Source organism: Bombina bombina, chromosome 7, assembly GCF_027579735.1.
Source record: "Bombina bombina isolate aBomBom1 chromosome 7, aBomBom1.pri, whole genome shotgun sequence".
Lineage (NCBI taxonomy): Eukaryota > Metazoa > Chordata > Amphibia > Anura > Bombinatoridae > Bombina > Bombina bombina.
The window spans coordinates 244365550-244382822 of NC_069505.1; the positions used below are offsets into that span (position 1 = coordinate 244365550).

General features: G+C 39.1%; 1 protein-coding gene across 1 annotated transcript in view; it reads left to right on the forward strand.

Annotated features, from left to right (window-relative positions):
• Positions 1 to 17273, forward strand: part of SLC25A26 (solute carrier family 25 member 26) — a 253856-nt gene that overhangs the window by 99657 nt on the left and 136926 nt on the right. The gene's annotated exons all lie outside the window — the stretch shown is intronic.

The window sequence follows — 17273 nt, forward strand, 5'->3', positions numbered from 1 at the left end:
TGAACCATGAATATCTATGGACTTTGAAAATACCAAAGGATGATCGGTATACACCACCTTAAGTAAGAGAAGATTCTAAACACACCAACAATCCTAATTATCCAATAAAATGGCAATAGGAACAGGTATATTAGTACCCATGAACAAATAGGTAACACTTCTTGATAAAGCCCCGAGTGAGGGGAGAAACGCGTTGAAGTGTTCACACATCATCTCACTCTAATACAGAGAAGAAAAGCCTATCAGCTATAAACCATACGGATACAGACTGCAGAGACGCTCAACAGAAAAGTGCTGAGGCTACTAAGCCGTGACATGAAAAATACGTCAGCCGACACACACAAATTGACTAACACCGAACATCAGCTGTTCGAGACGCCCACGCTAGCCAACAGTTGAGATTAGAAGCTGCAACGCTAACAGCACACATGGTTTGGAACGCTCGCAGATGGGGAACAGAAGACATCGAGCTACACTGGTCACAGGAGTACCGGTAAAGAAGAAAACACACCCCAGAGCTGCAACAGGACAGAGACGATTGGCAGTTTATGCCCAAAGCGAATCTTCTATATCGGCCGTTAAAAGGTACCACTCTCTTATGGTTAATAATATGATCCGATACTCATAGAGCATGATCATTTACATATGAGGGCTAAACTTTGTCTTACTTTGACACACGCTACCTTCAGAGACCCTATAGCGTTTATGCCATAAGTCATCGGCTATATCCTGACACAGCTTGTGTATTATTTCACGGTTGAACGTTTTGACAGCTTAACCCTTTTAATGTATAAGAATCATTACTATTCAATAGGATACTTTTAATTATATATATTTCACTATTTTATTGTATAAGCTACACTGGACGTCCAGTATAATTACCAATAGGACCGTTATATAGGCCATTTCATTTTACTATACATTCCAATGTTTAGGGAATTCTATATCTACACCACCCTTCTTTAATTTGCTTTCTACGAGCTCATCTTAAGTGGTTAGGTGTTCTTAACCTATACTTAGAATACATTTTAATTGCCTATTTGCACAATTTACTACTATTTATGAATTGTTTTAAGATTTTATTGTTCTTTATTAAATGATTCTATTGTTCTTTAACAAATAATCTCTTTGCATATTTTGGAGAATATCTATTTTCTATAGTTCACTACCTTAGCTTTTCTAGAGCCAGTATATATATCTTTTGTTGATTCCCTGTCTCCCCTGGGGTCTTTGTGAGAGGGACCTCTTTATACTTGGCATTTGGTAGAAAATAGCCCTGATTCTCCCTCTTTTGGTATAGATCAAAATATAAACCCCCTAATCATTAGTAGTGCTATCTCAACTACTGTTTATTTTAATATTCTGTATCAGTTTTCTCATGCTTGCACTATATTGTATGATATTAAAAAGATAGCTGCAAACTTTCCACAGAGCTGAATTTTTGACCTGATTATATCATAGCCAAATGATTAAGTCTAACATATTGAGACATTTCCACGTACTATCCAGTTTGCAAAAGTGTCCTGTAAAATTCAGATCTGACCAGCTAATAAGTCTGGCAATCAAAGTGACTATAGCTGGTTTAAATAATACGGCATTATATGTAGAATGTTCCATTGTATGCTGAGACATTGCAGTAAAGATCCGATTTATGTTTGCATAGTTGTTGACTGCATATGGGCAATAGAGCAATGATTTCAGACAAAGTGTCTATGGCAGTTACACAGGAATTTTCTAATGTCAGATTGCCATAGGGTCAGTAGATATTGAGGTTAAACAAATAAAAGCAACTGTATAAACTATATAACTAATTTACTCACAAGCCAGAATTGAGAGTGCCACATTGTACAAATAGAGGTGCACTAATCTGAGTTATGTGACCCTCCTGCCACACATTATCATCCCACTCCTGTTTTCGGTGGGACCAATCCATCTGGTAGTCTGTATCTGGCTTCATGTCTGAAGTGGTGTGCAGCTGTAGTGCTGAGAGACAGTGAAATGTTGGCTGTATAGACATGGAGCCGAGGAGAGTATGTGACGAAGCTTGCGGAGTTATCAGATTCCATACTCAAATCGCGTGATAATGCATCAAATGCATAATCGGTTTCTTCAGAAGCGTGAGCAGGGTGTTTCATTTTGTTTACTCTACTTATCCAAGCTTTCAGTGTAACCCAGCAACTTGTCTGTATTAGGGCAGTGGTAGAGCATTGATCCTTCGCTGAAGTTGCCATGCCGGGCTCTAAAATGGTCGATGTCAAGGATGCCCCGCCTGTATACATCTTGACTGATGAGATCTGCTGAGGCACTATCAAACCGGCAGGAGAGATTTTTGGATGGTCAGTCGTATGAAGCGCACGAGCCTCCCAGAAAAGCCCCTCCATAGCAGCTGTCAAGGAGTCAAGCAAAGGCTGAAAAACATCCATGAGGGAAGAAATAGTGCACTCCATCTTGTTTGCTGTCAGAGTGAGCACACCTGATCCTGTAAGTTTCCCAGGCACATTTATTGCCAAGGGAGATTTGGATGACTTAAAGGGACACTGAACCCAATTTTTTTCTTTTGTGATTCAGATAGAGCATACAATTTTTAACAACTTTCTAATTGACTCCTATTATCAATTTTTCTTCGTTCTCTTGCTATCTTTATTTGAAAAAGAATGCATCTAAGCTTTTTTTGGGTTCAGAACTCTGGAGAGCATGTTTTTATTGGTAGATGAATTTATCCACCAATCAGCAAGGACAACCCAGGTTGTTCACCAAAAATGGGCCGGCATCTAAACTTACATTCTTGCATTTCAAATAAAGATATAAAGAGAATAAAGAAAAATTGATAATAGGAGTAAATTAGAAAGTTGCTTAAAATTTCATGTTCTATCTGAATCCCGAAATAATTTTTTTGGGTTCAGTGTCCCTTTAAGATTCGGCCACAATTCTTTTAAGAGCAGTTGTCCTTCACAGAGCAGTGTGAAGCAGTGGCCATCTTGATGAGCTGCCCACCGGAAGTCTTGTGTGTATATTTTATATAGTGTGTGTATTTTATATTGTGCGTATATTTATTTTATATTGTTTATATATTTATGGTTATTCTTTCTTTAGACTGCTAGTGACATATACAAGCTTTTAGTGATATTTATTTTATATTGTTTGTATATTTATGGTTATTCTTTCTTTAGACTGCTAGTGACATATACAAGCTTTCTTTTTTAAGACACGATGAATTTTTTTTCCCCCTCCCCTTCACCTCTCATCTCCCCCCCCGCGCCCATGTGGATAAGACACATGCTTTGCCTTGGTATCCATACTTTTGATATTTTAGTAGAATGCTAGACAAATTTAAATGTCTTCTTGGAACATTGGTGGAGTAACATCTCCTAGCAAAAGGAAAATAATTATTAGGCAACTCGCTAGATATAAACCAGATGTTGTTTGGTTGCAGGAGACGCATCTAAAGAAAGCAGAGATGGAGAAGTTTAGGTGTAAATGGATAGGAAAGGTTATTGCCTCAGATTGTCACAGGAGGAGGAAGGGGGTTGCTTTTCTCATTAATAAAAATTTACAATACAACATCCAGAACATTAAAATTGATCCGCAGGACAGGTGGATAATTTTACATATAGAGATTGCTGGGGTCCCCTATGTATTTTTTTATATCTATGGGCCTAATAACTTAGACCAGGCTTTTTGGGATGAAATTACCACCAAATTATCTCCTAACTTAGATAAGAAGATTATAGTGGCAGGCGATTTTAACTTAACCGCTATGCCCGCTCTGGATAGATTTTCGCCTAAGCAGTCTACCCCCCCCGCCCCAAAAATATATTTCGTCAGATTTGTAAAAATCTTAAACTCCATGACATTTGGCGCATTCAACACCCCGATACTAAAACATATAAGTGTGAGTCTAAATCCCATAGATCCTTCTCTCGGATTGACTTTTTTTTAATTTCTAGTCCTCTCCTCAAAGTTAGAACTAAGGCTCAGATAAATGAGATTGTGGTTACTGACCATGCTATAATTTCCCTTGAAATTGAACCTCGCCCTCTCTCGGTAGAAGTAACAAATAATTTTTATTTCCCGAAGCAATTAATAAATAATATGCCATTTCAATATTGGCTACGACATAAATGGCAAGAATATAGCTCTGATAATTGTCTTTACTTAGACAAACCAGAAATTTTCTGGGAAGCCGCAAAGGCATTTTTCAGAGGGCAGATTAAAGCCTATATGATCACAGCCAAAAAGAAGTATAAAGCACGCAAACTACAGTTAGCAAATACAGTTACGAACGCTTATAGAAAATATGTAAATACTCCGCTAAAAAAATTATGGGATAAATATAATTTGGCCAGGCAAGACAGGGATCTTTTCTTAAAATCCAAATTGACTAACGAAGAAATGAGAATGAATGCCCTTTATACTGGACATTATGGTAAATCTGCCAAATATCTTGCCAGACTCGATAAGGTCAGGAAAAAGAATAATGTGATTGAGCAGATTGTAGTTGGTGATAAGAATTATACTTCGTTGGCAGACATCAAGAGCGTGTTTTTTAATTTCTATCAAAAGATTTATGCAAGGAAAACTATTGATGTGGAGGATAACGCGAGGTTCTGGAACAATATCATATGTCCAGTAGTTCCCCCTGATCAGATTGAAGTACTGAACCTCCCTATAACAATAATTGAAGTTATAAAAGCCATAGAAGAATCCAAACTTGGCAAGGCCCCAGGTCCAGACCAATTACCTGCCGAGTTTTACAGATTGCTTAAAGTTGAGATTGCTCCCATTCTCACCACGCTGTTTAATGAGTATTATATTTAAAAAAAAAAGCTATGTCTAGATTCTTCTCAGCGTCAATCATCACTCTGCTACTTAAAAAGAACAAAGAGCCATCAGACCCGGGTTCTTATAGACCGATCTCTCTACTAAACGTAGACTATAAACTACTTACGACCATCATTGCTAATAGACTTAAAAACGTATTACAGGGAATTATCCATGCAGATCAATCGGGCTTTATGATAGGTAGATCCCCTACAAAAAATATCTGCAGAACATATATGATTCTTGAACATCTATGGAACGAATTGCATAGGGATAAAGTAACTTGTAAAGAGGACTTTGCCATGGTGCTGATTGACGCTGAGAAGGCTTTTTACTCTATCATATGGCAACATCTTTATAATTCCTTGTCCAACTTTGGCTTCTCCGGGAATATAACACATTTTGTCAAATCTATATATAACTTCCCCATCTCGTCTATCTTGATTAACGGTAGTCAAACACCGTTTAAATTAGAAAAAGGGACACGACAGGGTTGTCCACTCTCTCCCCTCCTTTTTAATATTGCCATAGAACCCCTAGCAATTTATCTTAGACAGGAAATGTCGGGAATAAAGTTATGATTGCAAACCTTTGTTCTTTCACTATATGCCGATGACCTGTTATTGTATTTTAAAAATACTAAAAGAAACATACCTAAAGCACTTAAAATACTAGAACAGTTTAGTTTAATCTCCGGCTATAAAGGGAATGCTCTTAGTAAAAGTTTTAAGTGGGTGAGCGATGCTCTCCTTCCTTCCTCCTGGAAGGAATCTCATTTAAAATTTCTTAATAACGCGTATATTTCACCAAAAAGACTTGCTTGTTGGTCTTCAGAAACGCAAGGCCAGTGTTATAAATGTCAATTTCCTGCAGCGAACTTACTCCATTGTTTCTGGTTTTGCCCGAAAATAAACCAATTATGGCATAAGGTAAAACATTGGTTAAATAAGAACACAAAGGAGCACTTATTTTTCGATCCAAAGACCATAGTGTTTTTGGTATCGGATGTAGTATCTCATAATTTAGCTAATACTGTTATTCTAATAGTAAGGAACTTGATTTTGAAAAACTGGAAAAATAATAAACCTCCTTTCAGTTTATTCCTACAAGCGGTCAAAGCACAGATTATGTTTGAGCAATATAATGTATGCAGTACATGTGATAAGCAAATACAAGGTTTTTTTAATAAATGGTTAAAATTCATAAAGTTTTACCCCCTTTCTACACAATATATACTTACTAAATCATTCCAGAAATCTGCATACTTTGAAGGTTTAATTTTACGTGATATATTTCCAGTAGCATGGTATTAATAATTTATCTTAGAGGGTCGAGTGGAGGAGGGGGGAGGAGACGGAGATGTATATAGGACACTGGGATGATGGAGTGGAGGGGACACCCCCATTTCCCCCCCCTTTTCTTTTCTTTTTTTTTTTTTGTTGGATTTTAGGATTTATGTAGAGAAAATGTGTCAGCAATGCCTTAAGAATCGAAAAATATTTAGATGCTTATTACTATTGTTACTGTCAAGATATATTTAATCTTGTCTTTTTATTTTTGTATATTGCCTGTAAGCTCGTATTTTGTTTTTCATTTCTGACCTTAAAATAAAAGATTAAAAAAAAAAGACACAATGAGTCCACGGATCATCTTAATTACTAATGGGATATTCACCTCCTGGTCAGCAGGAGGCGGCAAAGAGCACCACAGCAGAGCTGTTAAATAGCTCCTCCCTTCCCTCCCACTCCAGTCATTCTCTTTGCCTACATTAGTGTTAGGAAGTGGTAAAGTGAGGTGTTAGAAAAGATTCTTCAATCAAGAGTTTATTATTTTTAAAGTGGTGCAAGATTGTGGTGCTTTGTCCTAGAGTGTAGCCGTAGTCCATATCAGTCTCTTCAGTAGAGCTTTGGTGGGTTTAGAACAATGGGAACTTGTGGGACATAATTCTCACTGCGCCTCCCATGTTTCTTGCTGCCCTATTTCCTTTAGTCTGAGGTAAAGCATTGACTCAGCACTTCATTCTTCTCAGGTCGATGTGAGGGAGAGGACCTCTCAAGCCTGGGAGCTGCCTTGCTGCCAGGAAAAAGTTAAAGTAAGTGCTGCTTAAATTTCTGGGAGAAAGAATGCTCAGAAATACAGTTAGTACACATTGAACATAAGGGGCTATGAGAGATCTGGCCCTTTTTTTTTGGGACATTTAATCTTTCTTGGAGTGAAAGTGTTTGGGCAGCGTGATTTTGCAGGCACTGGGGCTGGAGCAAAGCTTTAGGAAGGCATACGTTTTTATTTTGTATGGCTCTGGTGGTTTCACATCAGCATTAGGTTGACGCCCACGATTGGCAGTCCTTCCTGTTTTGCGTGCCACTTTAGTTGCGCTTCAGTTAACGGAGGCTGAGGGTGGTGCGACATTAGGAAGAATTTGCTGGTCGGTTCTAGCGTCGCATGCTGAGGGCTATCATGCGTTGCTAGTGCAGAGACGGCATTTACTTCTTTCAACAGCGCATCGTTGTTTACTGCTAACGAGTCGTTTGGGGCTAAAAGGAGAGGAAGATTGACTGGGGTCAGGTAGGAGCACTTCAGCAGTTTGCTGAGGTGCAGAGGTGTTATTTTTTGTTAATTTGTTATTTGCTAAACTTTAATGATTTGCAGGAAAAAAGGAAACCGTTTAAAATTAAAGTGACAGTAACGTTTTTTTGCATTCATTTTTTGTTGTTGTCAGAATTAAGATTTTTATTGCCCATTTATACTATTGTGTTTCAGTATGGACCAAGGAGACTTGCAAAATGTTACTTGCTCCTTGTGTTTTGATGCAAATGTGGAACCACCAATCCCTTTCTGTCCCTCATGTATTGAGTTGTAAGTTATAGGGAAAAAAAAATCCTGAGCAAAACTTTTCAAAAGTGGATGCTGTCCAAGAGTTTAATGTCGAGATTCATGGTATGCCGCTGCTTTCTCCCGCTGCTTTCTCCCGCTGCTTTCTCCCCAAGCGTCCCAAATTTTACCGCCCGCACAAGCAGTGCCCTGCGTTTCTGCTCAAACTACTGCTGGAGTTACCTCAAAAGACATAGCTTCCCTTATGTCTTCTACAATTTCTGATGCATTGTCTGCTTTTCCAATGTTGCAGGGCAAACATAAGAGGAAATCCAGACATTCAGTAAGTGAGGTTTCTGATGCAATTGTGGCAGTTTCGGAGGTACCCTCCCAAGGTCCTGAAGTTCATTACCTCTGACGGACTCAAAGGTTGTAACTTTTAGTTTTAAACTAGAACACCTCCGCCTGTTGCTCAGGGAGGTTTTGGTTACTTTGGACAACTGTGACTCCACGGTAGTGGTTGCTTCTATGAAGTCTAGTTAGACAGATATTTTGAAGTTCCTTTCCGGTTCCAAAGCGAGCTTCAGAATTCATTACTAAGGAGTGGGAGAGACCAGGCATTCCCTTTTCTCCTTCTCCTACTTTTAAGAAGATGTTTCCCATAGCTGACTCTTTCAAAGAGGCTTGGCAAACAATTCCTAAGGCGGAAGGGGCTGTTTCCACCTTAGCCAAGAGAACTACTATTCCCATAGAGGATAGTTGTGCGTTCAAAGATCCTATGGACAAGAAGTTAGAGGGTTTACTTAAGAAGATTTATGTTCATCAGGGTCTGCAATGGCAACCAGCTGCGTGCATTGCTACCGTCACTAGTGTGGCAGCATATTGGTTTGATGCGCTGTCTGAATCTCTCAGAACTGAGACTTCCTTAAAGGAGATTCAAGACAGGATTAAAGCTCTGAAATTAGCTAATGCTTTTATTACGGACGCATCCCTTCAAATTTTTAAGCTGGGAGCTAAGATTTCGCGTTTCTCTATTCTAGCCCGCAGAGCCTTATGGTTAAAGCCTTGGTCTGCGGATGTGTCATCTAAGTCTAAGATTCTAGCTATTCCTTACAAGGGGAAGACCTTGTTTGGACCTGGCCTGACGGAAATTATCTCTATCACGGGAGGTAAGAGTCATCTCCTCCCTCAGGATAAAAGAAACAAACAAAAATGACGAGAGAGTAATTTTCGCTCCTTTTGAAATTTCAAGGGAAATTCTTCCTCTTCCTCTTCTAAACAGGAACAATCTAAGCCTACATTGAGGTCCAACCAGTCTTGGAATAAGTGTAAACATTCCAAGAAGCCTGCGATTGAGTCCAAGATGGCATGAAGGGCATGCCCCCCGGATCTGGTAGGGGGCAGACTTTCCTTCTTCGTTCAAGCTTGGGTGCGGGATGTTCAGGATTCCTGGGCAATATAAATGGTGTTTTAGGGATACAAATTGGAGTTCAATGGTTTTCCTCCCAGAGGAGGTTAGTCTTTCTTTAGACTGCCAGTGACATATACAAGCTTTTAGTGATATTTATTTTATATTGTTTGTATATTTATGGTTATTCTTTCTTTAGACTGCTAGTGACATATACAAGCTTTTAGTGATATTTATTTTATATTGTTTGTATATTTATGGTTATTCTTTTTTTAGACTGCTAGTGACATATACAAGCTAGTGGTTATTCTTTTTTTAGACTGCTAGTGACATATACAAGCTAGTGGTTATTCTTTTTTTAGACTGCTAGTGACATATACAAGCTAGTGTTTATTCTTTTTTTAGACTGCTAGCGACATATACAAGCTTCTAGTGATTTTTAGCACTTTGTAAAAAAAAAAAAAAAAAAAAAAAGCTGTTCCAGAATTTGCTTCTGAACAATGTGTGGGAGGAGCACATTTTCCCACTAATGGCAGAGAAGGTCCCTTGATAAATTTTAATCAGTTTAAAGAAAGATAAAATAACAAAAAGCAAATGCTACATTGTGTTAGAGCATTTTATTATTGTGCTATTAAATGTATATAAATGTGTTTAACCCCTGCAAAGAAGTTTAAAGGGACAGTCTAGGCCAAAATAAACTTTCATGATTCAGATAGGGCATGTAATTTTAAACAATTTTCCAATTTACTTTTATCACCAATTTTGCTTTGTTCTCTTGGTATTCTTAGTTGAAAGCTTAACCTAGGAGGTTCATATGCTAATTTCTTAGACCTTGAAGAATGTATTTTAACAGTTTTTCACCACTAGAGGGTGTTAGTTCATGTATTTCATATAGATAACACTGTGCTCGTGCACATGAAGTTATCTGGGAGCAGGCACTGATTGGCTAAACTGCAAGTCTGTCAAAAGAACTGAAATAAGGGGGCAGTCTGCAGAGGCTTAGATACAAGGTAATCACAGAGGTTAAAAGTATATTAATATAACTGTGTTGGTTATGCAAAACTGGGGAATGGGTAATAAAGGGATTATCTATCTTTTAAAACAATACAAATTCTGGTGTAGACTGTCCCTTTAAATACATATTAGTCTCCTCCAGAGAAGCATTGCACAATTGGGAAACATCTGAGCATATCTGGTGAGCCAATGACAACAGACATATGTGTGTAGCCACTAATCACCTGCCAGCTCCCAGTAGTGCATTGCTGCTACTGAGCCTACTTGGGTATGGTTCACAGCAAAAGGACAAAGTACATTTGTTAACAGAAATATTAATTTCATGTTCCTTTAAATGTGCAATTGTCAATAAGCAAATGAGCAATGTACAGTTCTTGAGAAGTATCTGTTATTTACCCTCAGGGCTCAAACACCTTTCTACTGATTTGAGACAATCGTATGGTAGGAAAAGGGCCCTTTTATATAAACATATACTACTCAGATGTGACAAGGGGCAGGTACAATTTTTTTTTATTACACAAATTTTGAGCTATGTTGCAGCGTTTCCCCCCCATAAGATATTAGTTCAATGAATGTGTTTTGTCTGAAAATGTGAACTAAAACTGTTTAAATTGAAACAAATCCAGCAGTACGAGTTGTGCACTTCCTACTAAAGCTCATTGGCTGATAGGCACTTCCTATTACCTGTTACTGGCTGAAAGCTGCTTCCTGTTCTCATTGGCTGCTAGGCACTTCCTATTATTGGCTGAAAGGTGCTTCCTGTTCTCATTGGCTGTTAGGCACTTCCTATTATTGGCTGAAAGGTGCTTCCTGTTTTCATTGGATGGTAGTCACTTCCTATTAATTATAATTGGCTGAAAGTTGCTTCCTGCTAATGCTCATTTGATGGTACTAGGTATTTCCTACAAATGCTTATTGGCTTTTATGTATAAATAATCATTGTGCTAATGAACGTCATTAAAAATACTAATTAGCTGATAGATACAAATAGTTTTATACAAAACAATTATTTTCTTGAAAAAAAATAATTTGATTATTTTTCCATGAGTCACAGACATTTTCATCAACTCAATTAAATTTAAAAAAAAAATCAAAATCCTTAAAAATAAATGATTTATCTTAAGGTGACACTTGGTTTACTAATATAAAATCCACTCAATAGCTTCATCCTTTATGTATTTTATGGCTCATTAAACATTTTATTTGTTTTGGATTTGATTAAGATGCAGATGAAAAATGGCCACATTTGACTGGTTCCTTTGAGGACTTCATAATAAATGAATATACGAGTATTACACTCTCCCTGGAAACCAGTTTTGTATAGCATAAAAAGGTTAAAAAAAATGACAACAAATCAACGCCACTTTCCTTAAAATTTGTTTTGACGTGTGTCAGTGTTGCAATTCATTTCTTGGCTAGAGCCATTTGCAATGGATAGAGCCATTTGCAACCTTCCAGAGAGATGTTTGCTCAAAAAGCTACGCTTTGTTCAAAATTTAATTGGGGTCATTTCCATTATGGATATTTATGAATGAGACTTCAACAGTGATTTCAGGTGAAATTCTCTCTTGATTTCATTTTTAATTTTTTAATGTTTACAGTAACTAAATTCAACATATGTTTGTACATGAGATAATGTTCTTTTTTTTTTAGCTTGCGATAAATTACCGCAATTTTGTTTGCACAAACTGTAATGTGCGCTCGTATTACAAGTTTAAAGTAAATAAAATAGCTCAAACTTTTTATGCGACTCAGAGTTTGTCCTGTGGAAACAGTTGCTCAAAACGACATTATTAACCCCTAAACCACCACACCCCCACAACATCTAAACCTCCTAACCTAACACCCCCTAAGTTACCCCAAAACAGACTAACCTTGCCTTTACAAAAAAAACAAACAAAAAAAAAATAACATTATTTTAAAAATGTGAGATTTGATAGAAAACTTCATTAAACTGAGAAGGAAAATAACATGACTGCCAATGCCAGATGCACTCTTCCTTTCAAGTCCCAGGACAAGCATCCTGATTGGTGGCTGCACATATATGGCTCACTTTATTGGCCTACTTGATATGTTTAGCTAGCTCCCAGTAGTGCATTGCTACTCCAACAAAGGGTAGAATTAAGCAACTTTGATAGTAGAAGTAAATTAGAAAGGTATTTAATAATGCACACTCTTTTTGAAACATGAAAGAAAAATTTGAGTTTTTTGTCCCTTTAAAGGGACAGTCTACACTTTAGTCATCTTAAAGTCTTACCTTAGATTAAGCTGCAAATAGCCTCCTGCACTCTGTTTATATCATGCAGCAGGACTGTCAATGCTATTAAGCAGAGTTCCTAGATGTAGCCCAGATTGTGATGTCATCAATGGGCGGAGCTTGGCAGAAACAATATTCATTTTAATGTAACGTTTTTAATGTTCCTGCTGCATGATATAGACATTGTGCAGGAGGATATTTGCAGCTTAATCTAAGGTAAGACTTTAAGATGACTAAGGTGTACTGTCACTTTAAGATGCTTCCCAAAAGAAACAGTGATCAAATGGATTTCTGTTTACAAATGAATTTCCGAAAGATGCCCCTTCATCAATATCGGGTGAAATGAAAGATTTATTATTTTTTTTGGTAGAGGATTGATTTGTTTGAAACAATAATTTAGCCTGTGCTCTTGTCTAGTCTCTACAAACTTTGTACCCTGTGCGTCACTGGTCGTTACGTATTTTTCTTCCTATAATATCGCGGGTCTCTCTGGCAGCTGCAAGACCGCGCTAATATGACCTCCCTCCCTCCTGCAGGCCTCCTGAAATAGCACGAGACTGCGCTATCAAAATAACAAGCCCTTTTGAAAGACCAGCGACATACAGGGTACATTGCTGGTCGTTAAGGCGCTAAACAGGTACTAGTGAGAAATTCTGCAGGCAGTGTACGATATTAACCTCTTATGTGCAGACATCTGCAATAAACTGATCTAGTAAGATAAATAACAAAGTGAGGTTTTGATGATTATCATTGTAAGTGGTGGTATCGTTGAGAAGACAGGAACATCTGCCAGAATGCCATTGTTCTTGTTTCATGGGAAATGTATATCATGTTTGGCATTATTCCCTGAAAAGAACGTTGTAAGTTTCAAGCAGATGTCTTAAATAGACATTATTATTATTATCAACAGGAAATTTTACACGAGTAGAAATCCAGATCCTTGTCTAATCACAGTATTAATATAACTGCTCAGCACATATACCTTTATGTTAAAAGGGAGCAGATTATCTTTCCATGAGAACAAAGAAGTGAATTAAAAAAGAGAGATTTTATTAGCTTAGAAATCAAAAAGCCATCTGTCTGTTTGCTTTCAATAAAACATTGTTTTTCCTCACGGGGCTTATTTTATAACATGGATTAACTGTATAATGTGGGGTCGGATAACGCCAACTGGTGAGGAACCTTTTCACATTCTTAGCACATTTCTTGTGTTGCTGGAATAGCCAACATTTTACCAAAAAACCCACAATCATTGTTAGACACGCTGATTACTGGTAGAAATAGAATCAGTGCATTTTCCCTTTATTTAAAGGGACATGAAATCCAAATTTTTTCTTTTATGACTCAGATAGAGAATACTATTTTAAACAACTTTCCAATTTAATTCAGTTATCTAATTTGCTTAATTGTCTTGATATCATTTGTTGAAAAGCATATGTAAATAGTCTCAGTAGCTGCTGATTGGTGGCTGCATATAAATGCCTCGTGTGATTGACTCACCCATTTGCATTGCTATTTCTTCAACAAAGGATATCTAAAGAATGAAGCCAATTAGATAATAGAAGTAAATTGTAATGTTGGTTAAAATTGTATTCTCTATCTGAATCCTGAAAGAAACCTTTTGGGTTTAATGTCCCTTTAAAGGACTTTTATCTATATCTGTTGTTAATTTCCATTTCACTTCCCATGAAATTTCCACTGTTTAATATTTTGTGAGTGCACAACGCAGATAACTGAGGTCTTTGCAGAGTTGATGCTGTGACTAATATCACAAACCCTCTTATGTTCTGTTTAAAGGGACAAATTGTTGTTGTTTAAAATAGATAATCCCTTTATTACCCATTCCCCAGTTTTGCAGAACCAACACTGTTATATTAATATATGTTTTACCTCTGTGATTACCTTGTTTCTAAGCCTCTGCAGACAGCCTCCTGATCACATGATTTTTTATGTATTATCTATTGACTTGCATTTTAGCCAATTAGTGCTGTATCCTGCACAACTACATGGGAGTGAGCACAATGTTTATCTATATGGCCCCCATGAACTAGCAGTCTCCTGTTGGGAAAAGCTAATAAAAAAGCATATGATAAGAGACTGTCTGTAGTGGCTTACAAACAGGCAGACATTCAGAGGTTTAAAGATGATAAAGTTTATTAATATAACAGTGTTGGTTGTGCAAAGCTGGGGAATGGGTAGTAAAGGCGATATCTATCTTTTTAAACAATAATAACATTAGTGTAGACTGTCCCTAGGTGGGGGTAAAGTTTGAATCTGAATATGGCTTATACCCTCATATATTACACCCTCATATAGTATACCCTCATATATTATACCCTTATATAGTATACCCTCGTATAGTATACCCTCATATATTATACCCTTATATAGTATACCCTCATATATTAGACCCTCATATAGTATACCCTCATATAGTATACCCTCATATAGTATACCCTCATATATTATACCCTCATATAGTATACCCTCATATAGTATACCCTCATATATTATACCCTCATGTATTACACCCTCATATATTAAACCCTCATATAGTATACCCTCATATATTACACCCTCATATAGTATACCCTCATATAGTATACCCTCATATATTATACCCTCATATAGTATACCCTCATATATTATAATCTCATGTATTACACCCTCATATATTACACCCTCATATATTACACCCTCATATATTACACCCTCATATAGTATATCCTCATATGATTACCTTATACCCTCATATAGTATACCCACATATAGTATACCCACATATAGTATACCCACATATAGTATACCCTCATATAGTATACCCTCATATAGTATATCCTCATATATTATACTCTCATATAGTATACCCTCATATATTACACCCTCATATATTACACCATCGTATATTACACCCTCATATATTACACCCTCGTATATTACACCCTTCTATATTATACCCTTCTATAGTATACCCTCATATAGTATACCCTCATATATTATACCCTCATATAGTATACCCTCATAAAGTATACCCTCATATATTATACCCTCATTGTGACGGATACCCCCGGCTACCCCGATTGGGTAGCTCCGCCAAAAGGGGTCCTGCTTCCTCCCTGCCGACTGCAGCTATGTAGCTGGCAAGTGACCACAGCCTGTAGCCACCCCTGATGCCAGACAGCACCAGTACTCGGGGTCCCACCCTGTGGCAGACTCCAGCTACCCAGACTAGGTAGATCTTCCAGCGTGTCCTTCCTCTGCCTGGAACAGGCTGCTATGTAGCTCAGGAAAGTGATTTTAGCTGGAGCCAACCCAAATAACTATACAGACTAGCATTCAGGTTAAACAGGAACTCATTTTATTGAAAACACACACTCCTTTTATACAGACAGCTCAACTTGATAAGACAAAGGACAATCCCACAATTTTCCCGCCATTCCTGCCTTTCCAGACTGACCGGCACCTCCATAGGAGCCACAGTCCCACATAATCTCAATACCTAGGGGTGGCGGTTTCGGGGTGATGCCGGTGGAGCGGCAGCACTTCCAGGATGTCATATTAAAGCTCTCTGTCCCCAGATTTCACAATCCACAAAATCAGCATGATTCGTTACTGGGGACCGGAGTAACAGTCCGTTGAAGTTATGGGGTTAGGGGTGTCCAAAACCCCCGGTTCCCAAAGGAGCTCCCCTCCGGCAATTCCCCCACCCCTTGTACTCCCCATGTGCTACTAATCCCCAAAAGAGCGGAGCTCTGGGGCACATGGTTGCTGGAGTGACCTGGTTTAAATTTAGCGGGTGTTCTGCTATCCTGTGGCCAACCGGGAGTTCCAGGAGCCTGGCCAGCCTAAGAGGGGTTAGGCGGGTGTCCGTTGTGAGGCGGCCGACCGGGAGTTCCAGGAGCTCGGCCAGCCTAGGAGGGTTTTCCTGGTCATAAACCAACTCTTCTCTGAACACAAAACAAGCCAAAACAAAGCAAACAAACAGCTTCCAGAGATGATGGTTGCTCTGAGGAGCCCAAAACCACTGAGAAACAACAGGGGTGAGGTTGTAGGGGGGTGGGGGATAGCCATAGCCGTCTGGTATCCGTGACATCTCCCCCCCCTCCAGTTCGGTAGACCCGGCTAGACCCTTAACGGGTCGTCCTGGGGCTGTCCGACAGTGGCCCTCCACTTCTCGGTTGCTGGGAGAGGTTATCCCATCTCTCCTGAGCTTGGGGCATCCTGGGTTGTTCCTGCTGAATTTTATATCCTGGGCGCAGGGATAGTCACATAAGACAACGTCCTGAACAAGTTTTCTAAGGCCGGCTCCAAAACAATTGCTGTCCCACAGGTTCTAGTGTCCTTAAGTTCTATGGCCACACTGCCTCTCTCTGTGACACTCTGTGACCCACCCACAAACAAAGCTAGTGCCGGTTTCCCAGCTGTATTCCCACCCCAGACTGTAGGTTGAAGTTGCTCCTTGGTGGGGCAGGCAAGACTCGGGTGCCCAAACTGGTGGCACCAAATGCAGGGGCGGGTATCCAACAAAGCCATTGCCGGTTTCCCGGCTGTTGGTGGAAGTTGCTCCTTGGTGGGGCAAGCAAAACTCGGGTGCCCAAACTTGTGGCACCAACTGCATGAGCGGGTACCCCCTTGCCTGCCCCCTGTGAGATATACTCCAGGACAAGAAAAGGGTATAGACCCTGCCAAGCTACTGAGGGGAGAGACCGTCTGACTCTTCTCCCGAGGAGATCTACTGCTGGGGAGGGAGGTCTGCTACCTCTGCTCCATGGGAAACTGTGCTGCCGCTGGGGAGGGAGACCGGCTGTCTCTGCTTCCTGTATGGGGTTCTGGCGCTGGGGAGAGAGACCAACTGTCTCCTCTCCCAGAAAGGGATTCGGCCGCTGGGGAGAGATATCGATACCCGTCTCTCCCTGAAAGGGCTCCTCTGAAAGGGGAGGGAGGACGACTACCTCCACTCAG